The sequence below is a fragment of the Manis javanica genome, chromosome 5 (genome assembly GCF_040802235.1).
Source record: "Manis javanica isolate MJ-LG chromosome 5, MJ_LKY, whole genome shotgun sequence".
Taxonomy (NCBI): domain Eukaryota; kingdom Metazoa; phylum Chordata; class Mammalia; order Pholidota; family Manidae; genus Manis; species Manis javanica.
The window spans coordinates 46,221,173-46,235,643 of record NC_133160.1 but is presented as its reverse complement, the minus strand read 5'-3'; the positions used below and the strand labels follow the sequence as shown (position 1 = coordinate 46,235,643).

General features: G+C 41.7%; 1 protein-coding gene across 5 annotated transcripts in view; it reads right to left on the bottom strand.

The window, feature by feature from the left end:
• The window catches only part of KIZ (kizuna centrosomal protein), a 152,081-nt gene that overhangs the window by 20,451 nt on the left and 117,159 nt on the right, over window positions 1-14,471 (bottom strand). The window lies entirely within an intron of this gene.

Here is a 14,471-nt window from a genome sequence, read left to right as displayed (position 1 = left end):
AACTCTCTGTTCAGTTCCTCTACCCATTTTTTGATTGGATTATTTGTTCTTTGTTTGTTGAGGTGTGTGAGCTCTTTATATATTTTGGACGTCAAGCCTTTATCGGATCTGTCATTTACAAATATATTCTCCCATACTGTAGGGTTCCTTTTTGTTGTATTGATGGTGTCTTTTGCTGTACAGAAGCTTTTCAGCTTAATATAGTCCCACTTGTTCATTTTTGCTGTTGTTTTCCTTGCCCGGGGAGATATGTTCAAGAAGAGGTCACTCATGTTTATGTCTAAAAGGTTTTTGCCTATGTTTTTTTCTAAGAGTTTTATGGTTTCATGACTTACATTCAGGTCTTTGATCCATTTTGAATTTACTTTTGTGTATGGGGTTAGACAATGGTCCAGTTTCATTCTCCTACATGTAGCTCTCCAGTTTTGCCAGCACCATCTGTTGAAGAGACTGTCATTTTGCCATTGTATGTCCATGGCTCCTTTATCAAATATTAATTGACCATATATGTTTGGGTTAATTTCTGGAGTCTCTAATCTGTTCCACTAGTCTGTGGCTCTGTTCTTGTGCCAGTATCAAATTGTCTTGATTACTATGGCTTTGTAGTAGAGCTTGAAGTTGGGGAGTGAGATCCCCCCCTACTTTATTCTTCTTTTTCAGGATTGCTTTGGCTATTTGGGGTCTTTGGTGTTTCCATATGAATTCTTGAATTATTTGCTCCAGTTCATTGAAGAATGTTGCTGGTAATTTGAGAGGGATTGCATCAAATCTATATATTGCTTTGAGCAGGATGGCCATTTTGATGATATTAATTATTACTAGCCATGAGCATGGGATGAGTTTCCATTTATTAGTGTCCCCTTTAATTTCTCTTAAGAGTGACTTGTAGTTTTCAGGGTATAGGTCTTTCACTTCTTTGGTTAGGTTGTTCCTAGGTATTTTATTCTTTTTGATTCAATTGTGAATGGAATTGTTTTCCTGATTTCTCTTTCTATTGGTTCATTGTTAGTGTATAGGAAAGCTACAGATTTCTGTGTGTTAATTTTGTATCCTGCAACTTTGCTGTATTCCGATATCAGTTCTAGTAGTTTTGGAGTAGAGTCTTTAGGGTTTGTTATGTACAATATCATATCATCTGCAAATAGTGACAGTTTAACTTCTTCTTTACCAATCTGGATTCCTTGTATTTCTTTGTTTTGTCTGATTGCCGCGGCTAGGACCTCCAGTACTATGTTAAATAACAGTGGGGATAGTGGGCATCCCTGTCTGGTTCCGAATCTCAGAGGAAATGCTTTCAGCTTCTCGCTGTTCAGTATAATGTTGGCTGTGGGTTTATCACATATGGCCTTTATTAAGTTGAGGTACTTGCCCTCTATTCCCATTTTGGTGAGAGTTTTTATCATGAATGGATGTTGAATTTTGTCAAATGCTTTTTCAGAATCTATGGAGATGATCATGTGGTTTTTGTCTTTCTTTTTGTTGATGTGGTGGATGAGTTGATGGATTTTCGAATGCTGTACCATCCTTGCATCCCTGGGATGAATCCCACTTGGTCATGGTGTATGATCCTTTTGATATACTGTTGAATTCTGTTTGCTAATATTTTATTGAGTATTTTTGCATCTACATTCATCAGGGATATTGGTCTGTAATTTTCTTTTTTGGTGGGGTCTTTGCCTGGTTTTGGTATTAGGGTGATGTTGACTTCATAGAATGAGTTTGGGAGTATTCCCTCCTCTTCTGTTTTTTGGAACACTTTAAGGAGAATGGGTATTATGTATTCTCTGTGTGTCTGATAAAATTCCGAGGTAAATCTGTCCAGCCCCGGGGTTTTGTTCTTGGGTAGTTTTTTGATTACCATTTCAATTTCTTTGCTTGTAATTGGTTTGTTTAACTTTTGTGTTTCTTCCTTGGTCAGTCTTGGGAGGTTGTGTTTTTCTAGGAAGTTGTCCATTTCTTCTAGGTTTTCCAACTTGTTGACATATAGGTTTTCATAGTAGTCTTTAATAATTCTTTGTATTTCTGTGGATCTGTCGTGATTTTTCCATTCTCATTTCTGATTCTGTTGATTTGTGTTGATTCTCTTTTTCTCTTAATAAGTTTGGCTAAAGGCTTATGTATTTTGTTTATTTTCTCAAAGAACAAGCTCTTGGTTTCATTGATTTTTGCTATTGTTTTATTCTTCTCAATTTTGTTTATTTCTTCTCTGATCTTTATTATGTCCCTCCTTCTGCTGACTTTAGGCCTCATTTGTTCTTCTTTTTCCAGTTTCAATAATTTTGATGTTAGACTATTCATTTGGGATTGTTCTTCCTTCTTCAAGTGTGCCTGGATTGCTATATACTTTCCTCTTAAGACTGCTTTCGCTGCGTCCCACAGAAGTTGGGGCTTTGTGTGGTTGTTGCCATTCATTTCCAGGTATTCCTTGATCTCTATTTTGATTTGTTCATTGATCCATTGATTATTTAGAAGCATGTTGTTAAGCCTCCATGTGTTTGTGAGCCTTTTTGTTTTCTTTGTAGAATTTATTTCTAGTTTTATACTTTTGTGGTCTGAAAAATTGGTTGGTAGAATTTCAATATTTTGGAATTTACTGAGGCTCTTTTTGTGAGCTAGTATGTGGTCTATTCTGGAGAATGTTCCATGTGCAGTTGAGAAGAATGTATAGCCTGTTGCTTTTGGATGTAGAGTTCTGTAGATGTCTATTAGGTCCATCTGTTCTAGTGTGTTGTTCAGTGCCTGTGTGTCCTTACTTATTTTCTGCCCGGTGGATCTATCCTTTGGGGTGAGTGGTATGTTGAAGTCTCCTAAAATGAATGCATTGCCATCTATTTCCCTCTTTAGTTCTGTTAGTATTTGTTTCACATATGCTGGTGCTCCTGTGTTGGGTGCATATATATTTAGAATGGTTATATCCTCTTGTTGGACTGAGCCCTTTATCATTATGTAGTGTCCTTCTTTATCTCTTGTTACTTTCTTTGTTTTGAAGTCTATTTTGTCTGATATTAGTACTGCAACCCCTGCTTTCTTCTCACTGTTGTTTGCCTGAAATATGTTTTTCCATCCCTTGACTTTTAGTCTGTGCATGTCATTGGGTTTGAGGTGAGTTTCTTGTAAGCAGCATATAGATGGGTCTTGCTTTTTTATCCATTCTATTACTCTGTGTCTTTTGATTGGTGCATTAAGTCCATTTACATTTAGGGTGACTATTGAGAGATATGTACTTATTGCCATTGCAGGCTTTAGATTCGTGGTTACCAAAGGTTCAAGGTTAGCCTCTTTAGTATCTTACTGCCTATCTTAGCTCACTTATTGAGCTGTTATATACACTGTCTGGAGATTCTTTTCCTCTCTCCCTTCTTATTTCTCTTCCTCCATTCTTCATATGTTGTGTGCTTTGTTCTGTGCTCTTTTTAGGAGTGCTCCCATCTAGAGCCATCCCTGTAAGATGCCATGTAGAGGTGGTTTGTGGGAAGCAAATTCCCTCAGCTTTTGCTTGTCTGGATATTCTTTAATCCCGCCATCATATTTAAATGATAGTCGTGCTGGATACAGTATCCTTGGCTCAAGGCCCTTCTGTTTCATTGCATTAAATATATCATGCCATTCTCTTCTGGCCTGTAGGGTTTCTGTCGAGAAGTCTGATGTTAGCCTGATGGGTTTTCCTTTACAGGTGACCTTTTTCTCTCTAGCTGCCTTTAAAACTCTTTCCTTGTCCTTGATCCTTGCCATTTTAATTATTATGTGTCTTGGTGTTTTCCTCTTTGGATCCTTTCTGTTGGGGGTTCTGTGTATTTCCGTGGTCTGTTCGATTATTTCCTCCCCCAGTTTGGGGAAGTTTTCAGCAATTATTTCTTCAAAGAGACTTTCTATCCCTTTTCCTCTCTCTTCTTCTTCTGGTACCCCTATAATACGGATATTGTTCCTTTTCAATTGGTCACATAGTTCTCTTAGTATTGTTTCATTCCTGGAGATCCTTTTATCTCTTTTTATGTCAGCTTCTATACGTTCCTGTTCTCTGATTTCTATTCCTTCAATGGCCTCTTGCATCTTATCTATTCTGCTTATAAATCCTTCCAGGGTTTGTTTCACTTCTGTGACCTCCTTCCTGACATCTGTGATCTCCCTCCGGACTTCATCCCATTGCTCTTGCATTTTTCTCTGCATCTCTGTCAGCATGTTCATGATTTTTATTTTGAATTCTTTTTCAGGAAGACTGGTTAGGTCTGTCTCCTTCTCAGGTGTTGTCTCTGTGATCTTTGTCTGCCTGTAGTTTTGCTTTTTCATGGTGATAGAGATAGTTTGCAGAGCTGGTACGAGTGACAGCTGGAAGAGCTTTCCTACTTGTTGGTTTGTGGCCTTCCTCTCCTGGGAGAATAGCGACCTCTAGTGGCTTGTGCTGGGCAGCTTTGCGCAGACAGGGCTTCTGTTTCCTGCCCGGCTGCTATGGAATTTATCTCTGCTGTTGCTGTGGGCGTGGCCTGGTTCGGGCTGCTGCTCCAAAATGGTGGAGCCCCTGGAGGGGGAGTGGCCAGGAGGCTATTTATCTCCGTAAGGGGCCTCTGTTCTCCCTGCTGCCCAGGGGGTTAGAGTGCCCAGAGATCCCCAGATTCCCTGCCTCTGGACTAAGTGTCCTGCCCTGCCCCTTTAAGACTTCCAAAAAGCACTCTCCAAACCAAAACAATAACAGCAATAACAAAAGAAAAAAAATTAAATAATTTCAAAAAAGAAAAAAAGGAAAAAAAAAGAAAAACGCACGATTTTCTTTGTTCTCAGGCACCCGTCTCAGGCACCCGTTCACTGGTCTTGCTTCCCTGTTTCCCTAGTATTAGGGTCCCTGACCCTTTAAGGCTTCCAAAAAGCACTCACCAAAAAAAAAAAAAAAAAAAATGGCCGCTCCCGTTTCTTTGTTCTCTGGCGTCGGCCTCAGGCACCTGCTCACCGGTCCTGCCACCCTGTTTTCCTAGTATCCAGGACCCCACTCATGCACTGTGTCTGCGCTCTGGTCTGGATGGCTGGGGCTGGGTGTTTAGCAGTCCTGGGCTCCCTCTCCCTCCCTGGTGACTCCTCTCCACCTGCCGGGAGCTTGGGGGAGGGGCGCTCAGGTCCCGCCAGGCCGGGGCTTGTATCTTACCCCCTTCGCGAGGCACTGGGTTCTTGCAGGTGTGCATGCGGTCTGGATGTTGTCCTGTGTCCTCTGGTCTCTATTTTAGGAAGAGTTGTCTTTGTTATATTTTCATAGATAAATGTGGTTTTGGGAGGAGATTTCTGCTGCTCTACTCACTGTGCCATCTTGACTCTGCCCCCCCGGGCATTGTTTTATCTGGGATACAGCTGTGCTGACCTGAGCAACAGAGGGCTGGCAAAACCAAGCTGAGGACCACTGGGCACACTGCCTGCCCCCATCCCCAGGCTTGCCTCTTCCAGTTGTTTACAGGAGAAATGGAGTTTAAAAGGTAAAAGGATTAAGTGCATTCACTTGGAGAAACAGACACTAACTGAGAAGGAGCAGAGACACCACAGAAGGTGGAGGAGCGAGTCTGACAGTTGCTCCACACTGTGCGTCATTCTCCTGCTGTGTAACCTCACTCTCATCTTAGTCAAAAGAGCTACAAGACACAATATACTGAAGGCCGAGGAGATGGCCTAAACATATTTTGTTAAAAAAATAATCAGCAGAGGTTAAAGGCTACATAGCCCTCACAGGTACCAGGGAAGAAGGGTTCAAGTACGCAGATGCTGCAAACAGGTGGGACATGTGGGGCTGTATGTGCAGACACTGTCGGGGGCCATGCAGGTGCCACACGCACATGACTCTGTCAGGCAGGAGCAGTGGCAAGGGTGAGTCCCACAGCAGGCTAGAGAGCAGGGGTACTGTCCAGCGGGACAACTGTTCTTTGGCTTCAGCCACTTGCTGCCGGAGGGAAAGAGAGCCTCATCTTGCCACATTTCTGCCTTTTTAAAAAAGTAAAATACTGCACAGGCCAAAGAGAGCGTACTTGCAACCTCAAAACTAGATAGTAGTGAGCAGTTTTTTCTGCGTTCACTAAAAGTGGCACAAGAACAGTTGAAGAAAACGTAAGCCAAGGGATACAATGGTCATATATTAGGAAAAACTTTCTCAAAGAGTTGAGACCCTGGACCCTGCCATCAAGGGAGGCTGCATCAGATGCATGGAGATCTCCACAGCTGTCAGTATCAAATGGACCAGGTTCCAGACTCCTTGGAGGCAAGAGTTTGCCTTGTGCTATGGGTGCTCAGACAATTAAGACGTCCTTGTGGAGGAGCCTAGAAATCTTGGCTAGGATGTCAACTTCATAAAGCAAAAAAATAAAAAGGCAAAGGTATGGACATGCGACTGTGGTACTCTGGCCCCGCCTTTTTGGAAGGAAGGATAGTGAAGAATCACGCAGATGAAAGATGCACTGTGCTGCCCTGCAAACTCGTACTTATCCAACAAATGAATGAACATGCCAAGGAGCAGAAGTAATAAATCCAGAGGCTCAGATAGCCTGTTATAAATGGCAGGCACAAGGTTCAAACAGTCTTGTCAACTGCAAGTAACCTGAAGTCTGCAAATCTGAGGACTGGGTGGCCCTTAAGGCTTCACTTTCTGTCTAGCCTGTGGCTTAGATCTCAGAGAACAGCTTCCTTCCATGAGTAACGTCAAGGTCTCAGAAACATATCAAGTAGGGCAAGGAATTAGAAAAACACGTATTTCTAGAGAATACCATTATTTCAATTAGAATCGTCTGGTACACACAGAAACAAATACACACACATGCAAGCTTTCAGTTATTGGGATCTTAGTCAAGCATCTTAACACTCAAATCTGTGTCAAGATGTAGTTGAAAAAGTAGAAAACATTGCAATTTAAAATATAAAATAAGGCAAGGGGTCCAAGTGGTTAAAATCTATCCCTGGCTATTCATTCCAGACTGATGACACAATGAGATAAATATATTTTCCCTACTTTGTTACATAAGCTGGCCAAACCAGTCATCCGTCTTCCTGAAAGTGGTGAAGGATCACTGAGATTGCATTTTTCTTTTTGATGTGCACTTTTTGTCTAGAAAATGGAAACTGCTAGAGAAATGAGGTGAAAACATGCTGAATAAAGGGTGGTAGGAGAGAGATGTTGCTTAGGAGTGGAGAAAGAAAAAGCTTCAACTTCTTATCTTTTATTCTCTTTTATATGCAAATGTACACCTGCTAAAATACTTCTAAATCTACAAATAAAAGGAAAGAAAATATCTGATGAACACGTGCTTTTAACAACCCATTACACGCACCACAGAAACGCCTGCTTCGCTAGGCTCTCAGGGGCGCCTCCCAGGCAGTGTGCTTTCGTAGAGATCCCTGGTGGAAAAGAGGAGAGTGCCGCCTGGCCCGGGAAAGAATTAACAAAGGGAGATACAAACAATACTATCACTACAGCTAGAAAAAAATGACCTTGACTGACAAAGAACTGGGCATCTTCAAGTAAGGAAGGGTAATTACAATTCCTGCATGAAGTGTGTAGAAATTTTAAAATTAAATTTGAAAGCTGTTTCCCACGCAGAGCTCCCAGGGCTCTTATGCCTCACAGATCTCTGTACACATGCAGCTGTGTCCTCACCGTGCTGCATGTGCTGCTGACACAGCAAACTCAACCATTTAGCAAAATAAAATAAAAATTTGGGGGACAGTTCTAATATTAATTCTAAAGAAAAACAGTATCACTTAAAATCCAGAAATATATAATAATCTGTCTATAATCTGCTCAAATGAAAATTAGAAAATACTAGGTAAGAGTGCTTTTTCAATACTGAAAATACAGAAAATTCATCTACACTTAGGATTTTTTTTCTCTTAAGGCCAGAAGTCTACGTGAAAGTGAGATACATAGGTTAGATCCATAACCAGAATCACTTTTCCTGTTCAGACTTCTCTGCAATAAATTCCACTCCTCCAGTAGTCCTGGGCTCACAAATCCATTGCCAAAGTCTCTCTGTACCCCATGGGCACAGCTGGCATGGAGAGGAGGCACGGAACTCCGCATTCATATGAGTTGCCTGCAGCTGCTTCAGAAACTAAGTGTTTACACCACATTCCTAACTTCTCAACAGTTCTACTCAGTTACACCTGAAAATATATGCCAGCCTTGTAACTGACTTTTCACAGATGTTCCAAAACTGAAATAGTTTTGCTGGCATTACTTCCTACATAAATTTATAATCACAATGCTTGCCACTTAACACTGTTCAATCACAGGAGGTGAATTTTCAGCTCCAAAAGTCATAGAATATTTAACTTTTCAAAGATTGAGGATCAGGAAGGTTTTACTGGCATAATTAAATACTTCTTAAAACAATATTTTTAGCACTTTGAAATCAATGATTTATATAGTAGGAAGAATCAGAAATAAAGACAGTAACATAATTATTCTCATCACCTATAGTAGGGCCAGAAATAATCACTGTAAGATGAACTGGATATTGGAAATGTAAAATATGAAGAAATCCCTCCTCATTCCCTGTAGTGGGTTAAGTAATGTTCTCCCAAAATTCATGTCCACCCAGAACCTCAGAATATGACCTTATTTGGAAATAGGTTCTTTGCAGATGTAATTAGTAAAGGATCATAAGGTGAAATCACCTGGATATACAGTGGACCCAAAACGCAATAGCCGGTGTCCTGATGGGAAGCATGGGGGATGCAAAGACACAGGAAAAGCAATGTGAAGATGCAGGCAGAGGTTGGGGTGGCGCTACCAACCAAACCAGAAGTGCCAGGTGCTAGAACAGGCAGAGATGGATTCTGCCCTAGAGCCATCCATGGAGCCCAACCCTGTGACACTTTTATTTTAGGCTTCTAGCCTCCTGGACTGTGAGAGAATACCTTTCTGTTGTTTTAAGTTTGTGGTAGTTTGTTATAGCAACCCTAGTAACGTACTTCTCAATCCCCAATTTTATTAAAATATTTTAAGCCCAGCCTCTTCTCTCTCCACTTGCGTCTCTGTGTGAACTGAGCATGTTTCACAACATTACCTAAAAGAGCTCTTTCAGTGTTGGAACCTGTGCTCTGTGGTTCCCAAACTTGGGGAGGTAGCTGGATGTGTTGTTATAGATTGATGCCTGAGTTCCCCTCACCCCTAAGGTTCTGAAGTCAGTGGTGTGACTGGGTCACGGATGTTTTAAAACCACATGGGCTTCTCCTATGCAACCACCAGGGAGAATTTCTCTAGGTACTTAGGAGCTAATTTCTTTGAATGCAAGAGCATCTAGTCAAGAGCTTTCTTCATTCTTTAATGACCACATTAAATAAACACTACCTCTGTGCAATGTCATGAGTGAGGCATGCTTGCTGGAAGGTGCCCCAGCGGCCTGACTGTGCCATAGAAACAGCACCATCCATGGGGACTGAAACGGATAATCCAGCAGCTTATGGTGGTTCCCTTAGTTTTACATGAGTTAGGAGGGCTTTCTATCCAGGTGCAGCAGGTAGCATGTTTTTACTAATTCTTGTGCATTTCTGGGACAAGACAGCAGAGATACATTCTTGGTAAAGCCTCAGTAGTGGAGGTGTTATGCCACTGTACCCTGGTGTCCAATGTTGTCACTACAATCTTTTCTCCCAGGATAAATCTAGTTACCAATAACAACCTGGCCCCTGTATGTTTCCAGCCCTTTTCAATTTGATGTAAAACTCAAGCAGTAATGTTTTGGGAAGCACTGCCCAGAACCCCAAGTGGCACCCTTCAAACCTATGCTGACCTCCCACAAAGCTTCTAAATGGATGCACCTTAGTATGACCTTGAATATTTCAGCTTGCCAAAGAGTATCAGTGAGAAATGGCACAGCCAGGCAACCACTTTCAACACAGCTTGACCAAGAGAACTGGTGTCAAAAGAATGAGAGGCTGAATGGACATTCTTAGAGGCTTAATCCTCTTGAGGTAAAAGCTGAGAGCCCTTTTCACATGGAGCTTAAGGAGATGAGTTTTGCCAGGATGGGCACGTGGGGTGGGAAAAGTATTGGTGGAGTGAATGACTGAAAAAGATAGTATTCTGGCCTAAATCAACAAGCATTTAAGGGGAACTCCTTAATGCTCTCATTTTTATTCATCTGTTTGATAAAATGAGTGCCCACTGTGTGCCAGATAATGTTTTAGGAGATGGATTTTCATGACATTTAACATAAGCTGAATCATTTGCTAAAACTAGAACTCACTTACCTCTCATAGGTAAATTGAGTGTGAATACAAATCAAACTGCCAGTGTGGAAAATTTCACTTTGGGAGTATAAGTAGTTCTGGGGGAGACTCTCTCTCATAACCTAGGTAAGCGCTGATTTAATCCTGGCCTAAACATTTCAGGGAAACACTGACCTGAATATCCGACTACCTGCATGAGCTCTCAGGCCCAGGTGTCCTTAGGCTAGCCCTCATTATAAAGGGCATACCTGTGATATAATCCGCACTGGGAAAGCCTTGCAAGCTGCTCCTCTCTAGGCCTAACACAGTAGAAGGAAAGGTATGGCTCCGTCCAGCACTGCTCTCCCAGCATCCTTGCAGAGCTCATGTTCAGTTATGATATATGCTGACAACTGATCCAGACATCCTGAAGTTGCCTCTCTTGCAAATTGAAGAGGCAGGGTGGTAGTTTAGAAGGAGTTCAGGCTTAAATCCTAAAGTCTGAGTTCAAGATATAACACACTATCTCTATGGCCTTGAGCAGGAATCTTTTATCTGTTTTTGTTTGGACCATTTGTAGACTGAGCTACTGATGTTTACCCCACAGGACTGTTGTTAGATTAGAGATGATGGAGGCCTAGTGAGGGCAGGGACTCAGTCTTCTGCTGTCCCTGGTATTCCCAGGAGTCAGCCCAAGTAAAGGGGTATATATATGCAAATGATACACTTTTTCGTATATATATGCAAGTGATGTACTTTTTTTTAATATATAGAAAACCATACATTCATAGATACCAAAATTCACTTTAGATTTCTGCCTGGATTCTTTAGTGTGAACAACTAGACTGAAAAAGGGGGTAGGTGTGTCAACAAGAGCAGATCATCCAGGCTGTCTGGATATTTGCTCTGGTGGTATGTGGGTACATTTTGGGGGGTTAGGCATGTTTCTATGTAAATCTTAGCACAGGTTACAGGAACTAGAGCTATGACACTCACATTCCCCCAAGTGATGATTAACAAAGCAGATGCCTTTGGAGTGACAGCTGACTCTTAAAGGATGGGCCCCTCTGCCAAGAAGACCTGTTCAGTGGGGTGAGCAAGTAAGAAAAGGAAATGAAGAAATGAGATGTTGGCACAATTGATTCCTTGAACATGGAATGAGAATCACAGACTCAGCATTAGAGGGAATGTCAGGGTCCCCAGAACCGAGAATGCTGCCTTCTATAGTGCCCTCTACGAGTGGGTTCCTGCCAGGGTTCAAGCACCCAGCGCAAAATCTCACACCTCACAGCTTGGTTTTGCTGAAATGAAAATCTAGACAGCTCTTCCATTACTGAGCTGTGAATTTCTTCCCTGCAACACTTACAAAGAGGGCCCCCTGAGCTACACTCTATAATTATGCACAATAAACATTCTGTGCGGGGCAGCCCCACAAATATTTAAACAGGCTTCTGTTCCCTTCTCAGGTTAAATAAACTTCCCCACCACCTTCATCATTCTGAAAATGGTGTGACTTCAGAGCTTCCACCCATTCTCCCCAGCTTCCTAGAGCCTGCCCCAGGCTGCACCTGGGCCTCTTTCTCTGCTATATCCCTTCTGTACTATGGCTGTAATGCAAATAAAGTCACACAGAAGAACCCAGGCTGAAGAAGAGCACTTCTGGAGTGTCAAAAGTTACTACTGTAGGCTGCTAGTCTTCAATTTGGGGAGTAGCTTTAACATATAACTTTCAATTATAACATTATCTGGATTTGGTTACATGAAAGTAGCCCAAAGTCTCATTATAAAGCAATTTCTGTAGTACAAAATGGAACTACAGGAAAACTAGCTGTCAGTGGGCAACTAGGTTGAAGATAATTTCAGTGTATTTATAAAACTGGTGCCCTCATTAAACATTTTTAAAAACATTCCACTTATAGGTGTGCATATTCCCCAATATGTGTTTTATACAACATTAATTCTGTTGGTCATTTTATAGGAAGGATTCCATTTTTAAACAGAAGATAAGTTATTTGAAACTCTAGGTTCACACTTTTGAATGGTTCATTGACTGACAGTCTTCTAAAAGTCTTCAACAGGCTCCTGTGTATTATGCAAGATGCAGAGGGGGAGAGATCATGCAGGGTTTGGCACCAAAATATGTATTCCTTGAAGTACCTTCTGGGTGGAACACCTCACACGACAGACTTGGAGAAATTGCACCACAGGAAGACTGCCCAGCCATCGTGTGCCCTGTGATGTCCTCAGCTGTGAGCATGTGAGGACACGCAGGCACACTTATGGTGCATACACACTCACAGGGGTGACATCTTGGCCTTGACCAAGAGCCACTTCATCAGCTTTTAGTGACTCTTCTCTAAGGGTTTCCTTGTGGGACTAATCAGAAGTGCCAAAAGTATCATGAATCTCTCCTCAAGATTCCTTTTTGATAAGGTAAACATCCTCCTGGATTCAAATCATCAATTGAAATCTCAAGTGGAAACTTCTTGCAGAAGTGCGTACTCGTATTTCCAGCGAGTGCTGTCAGGGAGGAATTCTGGCAGCATGAGGCTTGGGCGGGTCTTGGCCCAGGTACTTAACTGCAAGTCCGGAGGTGCAGTTCAGATGGCCCTCAGGATCTGTCTCAGGATTACTCTTTCTGTGCTACTGCACCCCCCGCCCCCTTGCTTTTTTTCTTCCTTGAGTTTGCCTTGTGAGGTTCCGTTTAACCAGATGTCACTTATTTGGAAATGCTGGGGATTGTGGGGCTGGTGCAGGAGGTCAACACTACTACTAATGTGCATATGAGCATCACTGTAAATCACAGCAGACATGTACTGAGTGTCCAGTACATGCTTGGCACTTTTGCACACATGATCTCATCTGAACTTTCAGACAGTCTTGCCAGGTAGTATGTCTGCTTTCCTAATACAAAGGCTCAGAGAGGTAGAGAAAGAGAGCAGGGAGAAAAGCTGACACTGGCAGCTGACTGCAAGCCCAAGCTCGGCCACTACACTCCTCAACCCCCAGAACACAGCCTCTGGCATATATTCCTTCACTTCGGAATATTCTAGATGGAATGCAGCCCATACAATAGGAAAGCCTCAGCAAACCATTATAAAGGGGGAGAGGACCTATCTTAAGTCAAATTATATGCCTGCCTTACTCTACATCAAAGGCCAAATCTCCAAATAATTATGCTAAAAGATACAGAGATTTAATAAAGAGATCATGGTCAAGAAATTTAGAGATTAAGCTAATACAATGTTATATTTCATCTCAACCTAAAAAAAAAACGGGTAAAAAATAAGAGATCAAAGTAGCTTCAGTGACAGACACCACGTTAGTATTAGGCAGAGCGAAGAAGCATGAGGCACTCAGAGACCGACTCACGAGGGGCCCGATGGGCGGGGCAGGGGAGGGTGCAGCAGCGCGGACAGTGTGGCCATGCTCCAACACAGTAAATGGCTTTGAACATTTTTCTCATATCTCCCAAGTTATATTATATGTCTAACTTTGGCGTACAACAGGCACAACAGCATTTAAAAAAAAATTACCAACTACTGATGGATCAATGGCAGGTTATTGGAAGTACAATTTCTTGAAAAATCTCAATAGCAAATAGCCCTGATTACTTCTAGGCTCATTATACTTCTTTCTGCATGAAGAAAAGAAAGATCTGAAACCTGGTATTTAACTATCTCTTCTCTCCTAAAGAAATTCTGTGATAAAATAACATCTGCATTAATCTGTGGGAGCACCACCTTCTGCAGCAGGGGTGACTGGGAAGAACACTGAAAAGAGAAGAATGGGCAACAAGATCATTTCCTGGTTTCTACCCACCAAGGCTTTATAATTTTAACTGAAATAAATTCAGAGGTCATTAGATACATCTGTATTCAAAGGTAAATGCAAGAGAAAAGCACCCAGTGACTCTTGGTTATTTGCAGTTTGGGATCATCTTTACTGCTCCTATTAATAAAAAAAATAAAAGGAGACTCCACCAGAGTTTTCTTAAATGAAGAATAAAAATGCAGTGAACATACCATGGGGAAGATGTTTGAAAGATAAAAAAAACCTCTGTATTTTGAAATGAAATACTATCTGATGCAGAATATATACAATAATTGCTCTACTATAAACTCCTTTTTCAAAACCAGAGTTCATCACAGAAACACGGGCTTAAAAAAATTAATCATCAGGCCATGATTGTACTGCCATAAAAGCAAGCCATTCTTTCCTGCTTATAAACAATGAAACTACCACATACGCAGATGCATGCTTCAATACCTTGGGGCAATAGTGTGTTTACTTGTATA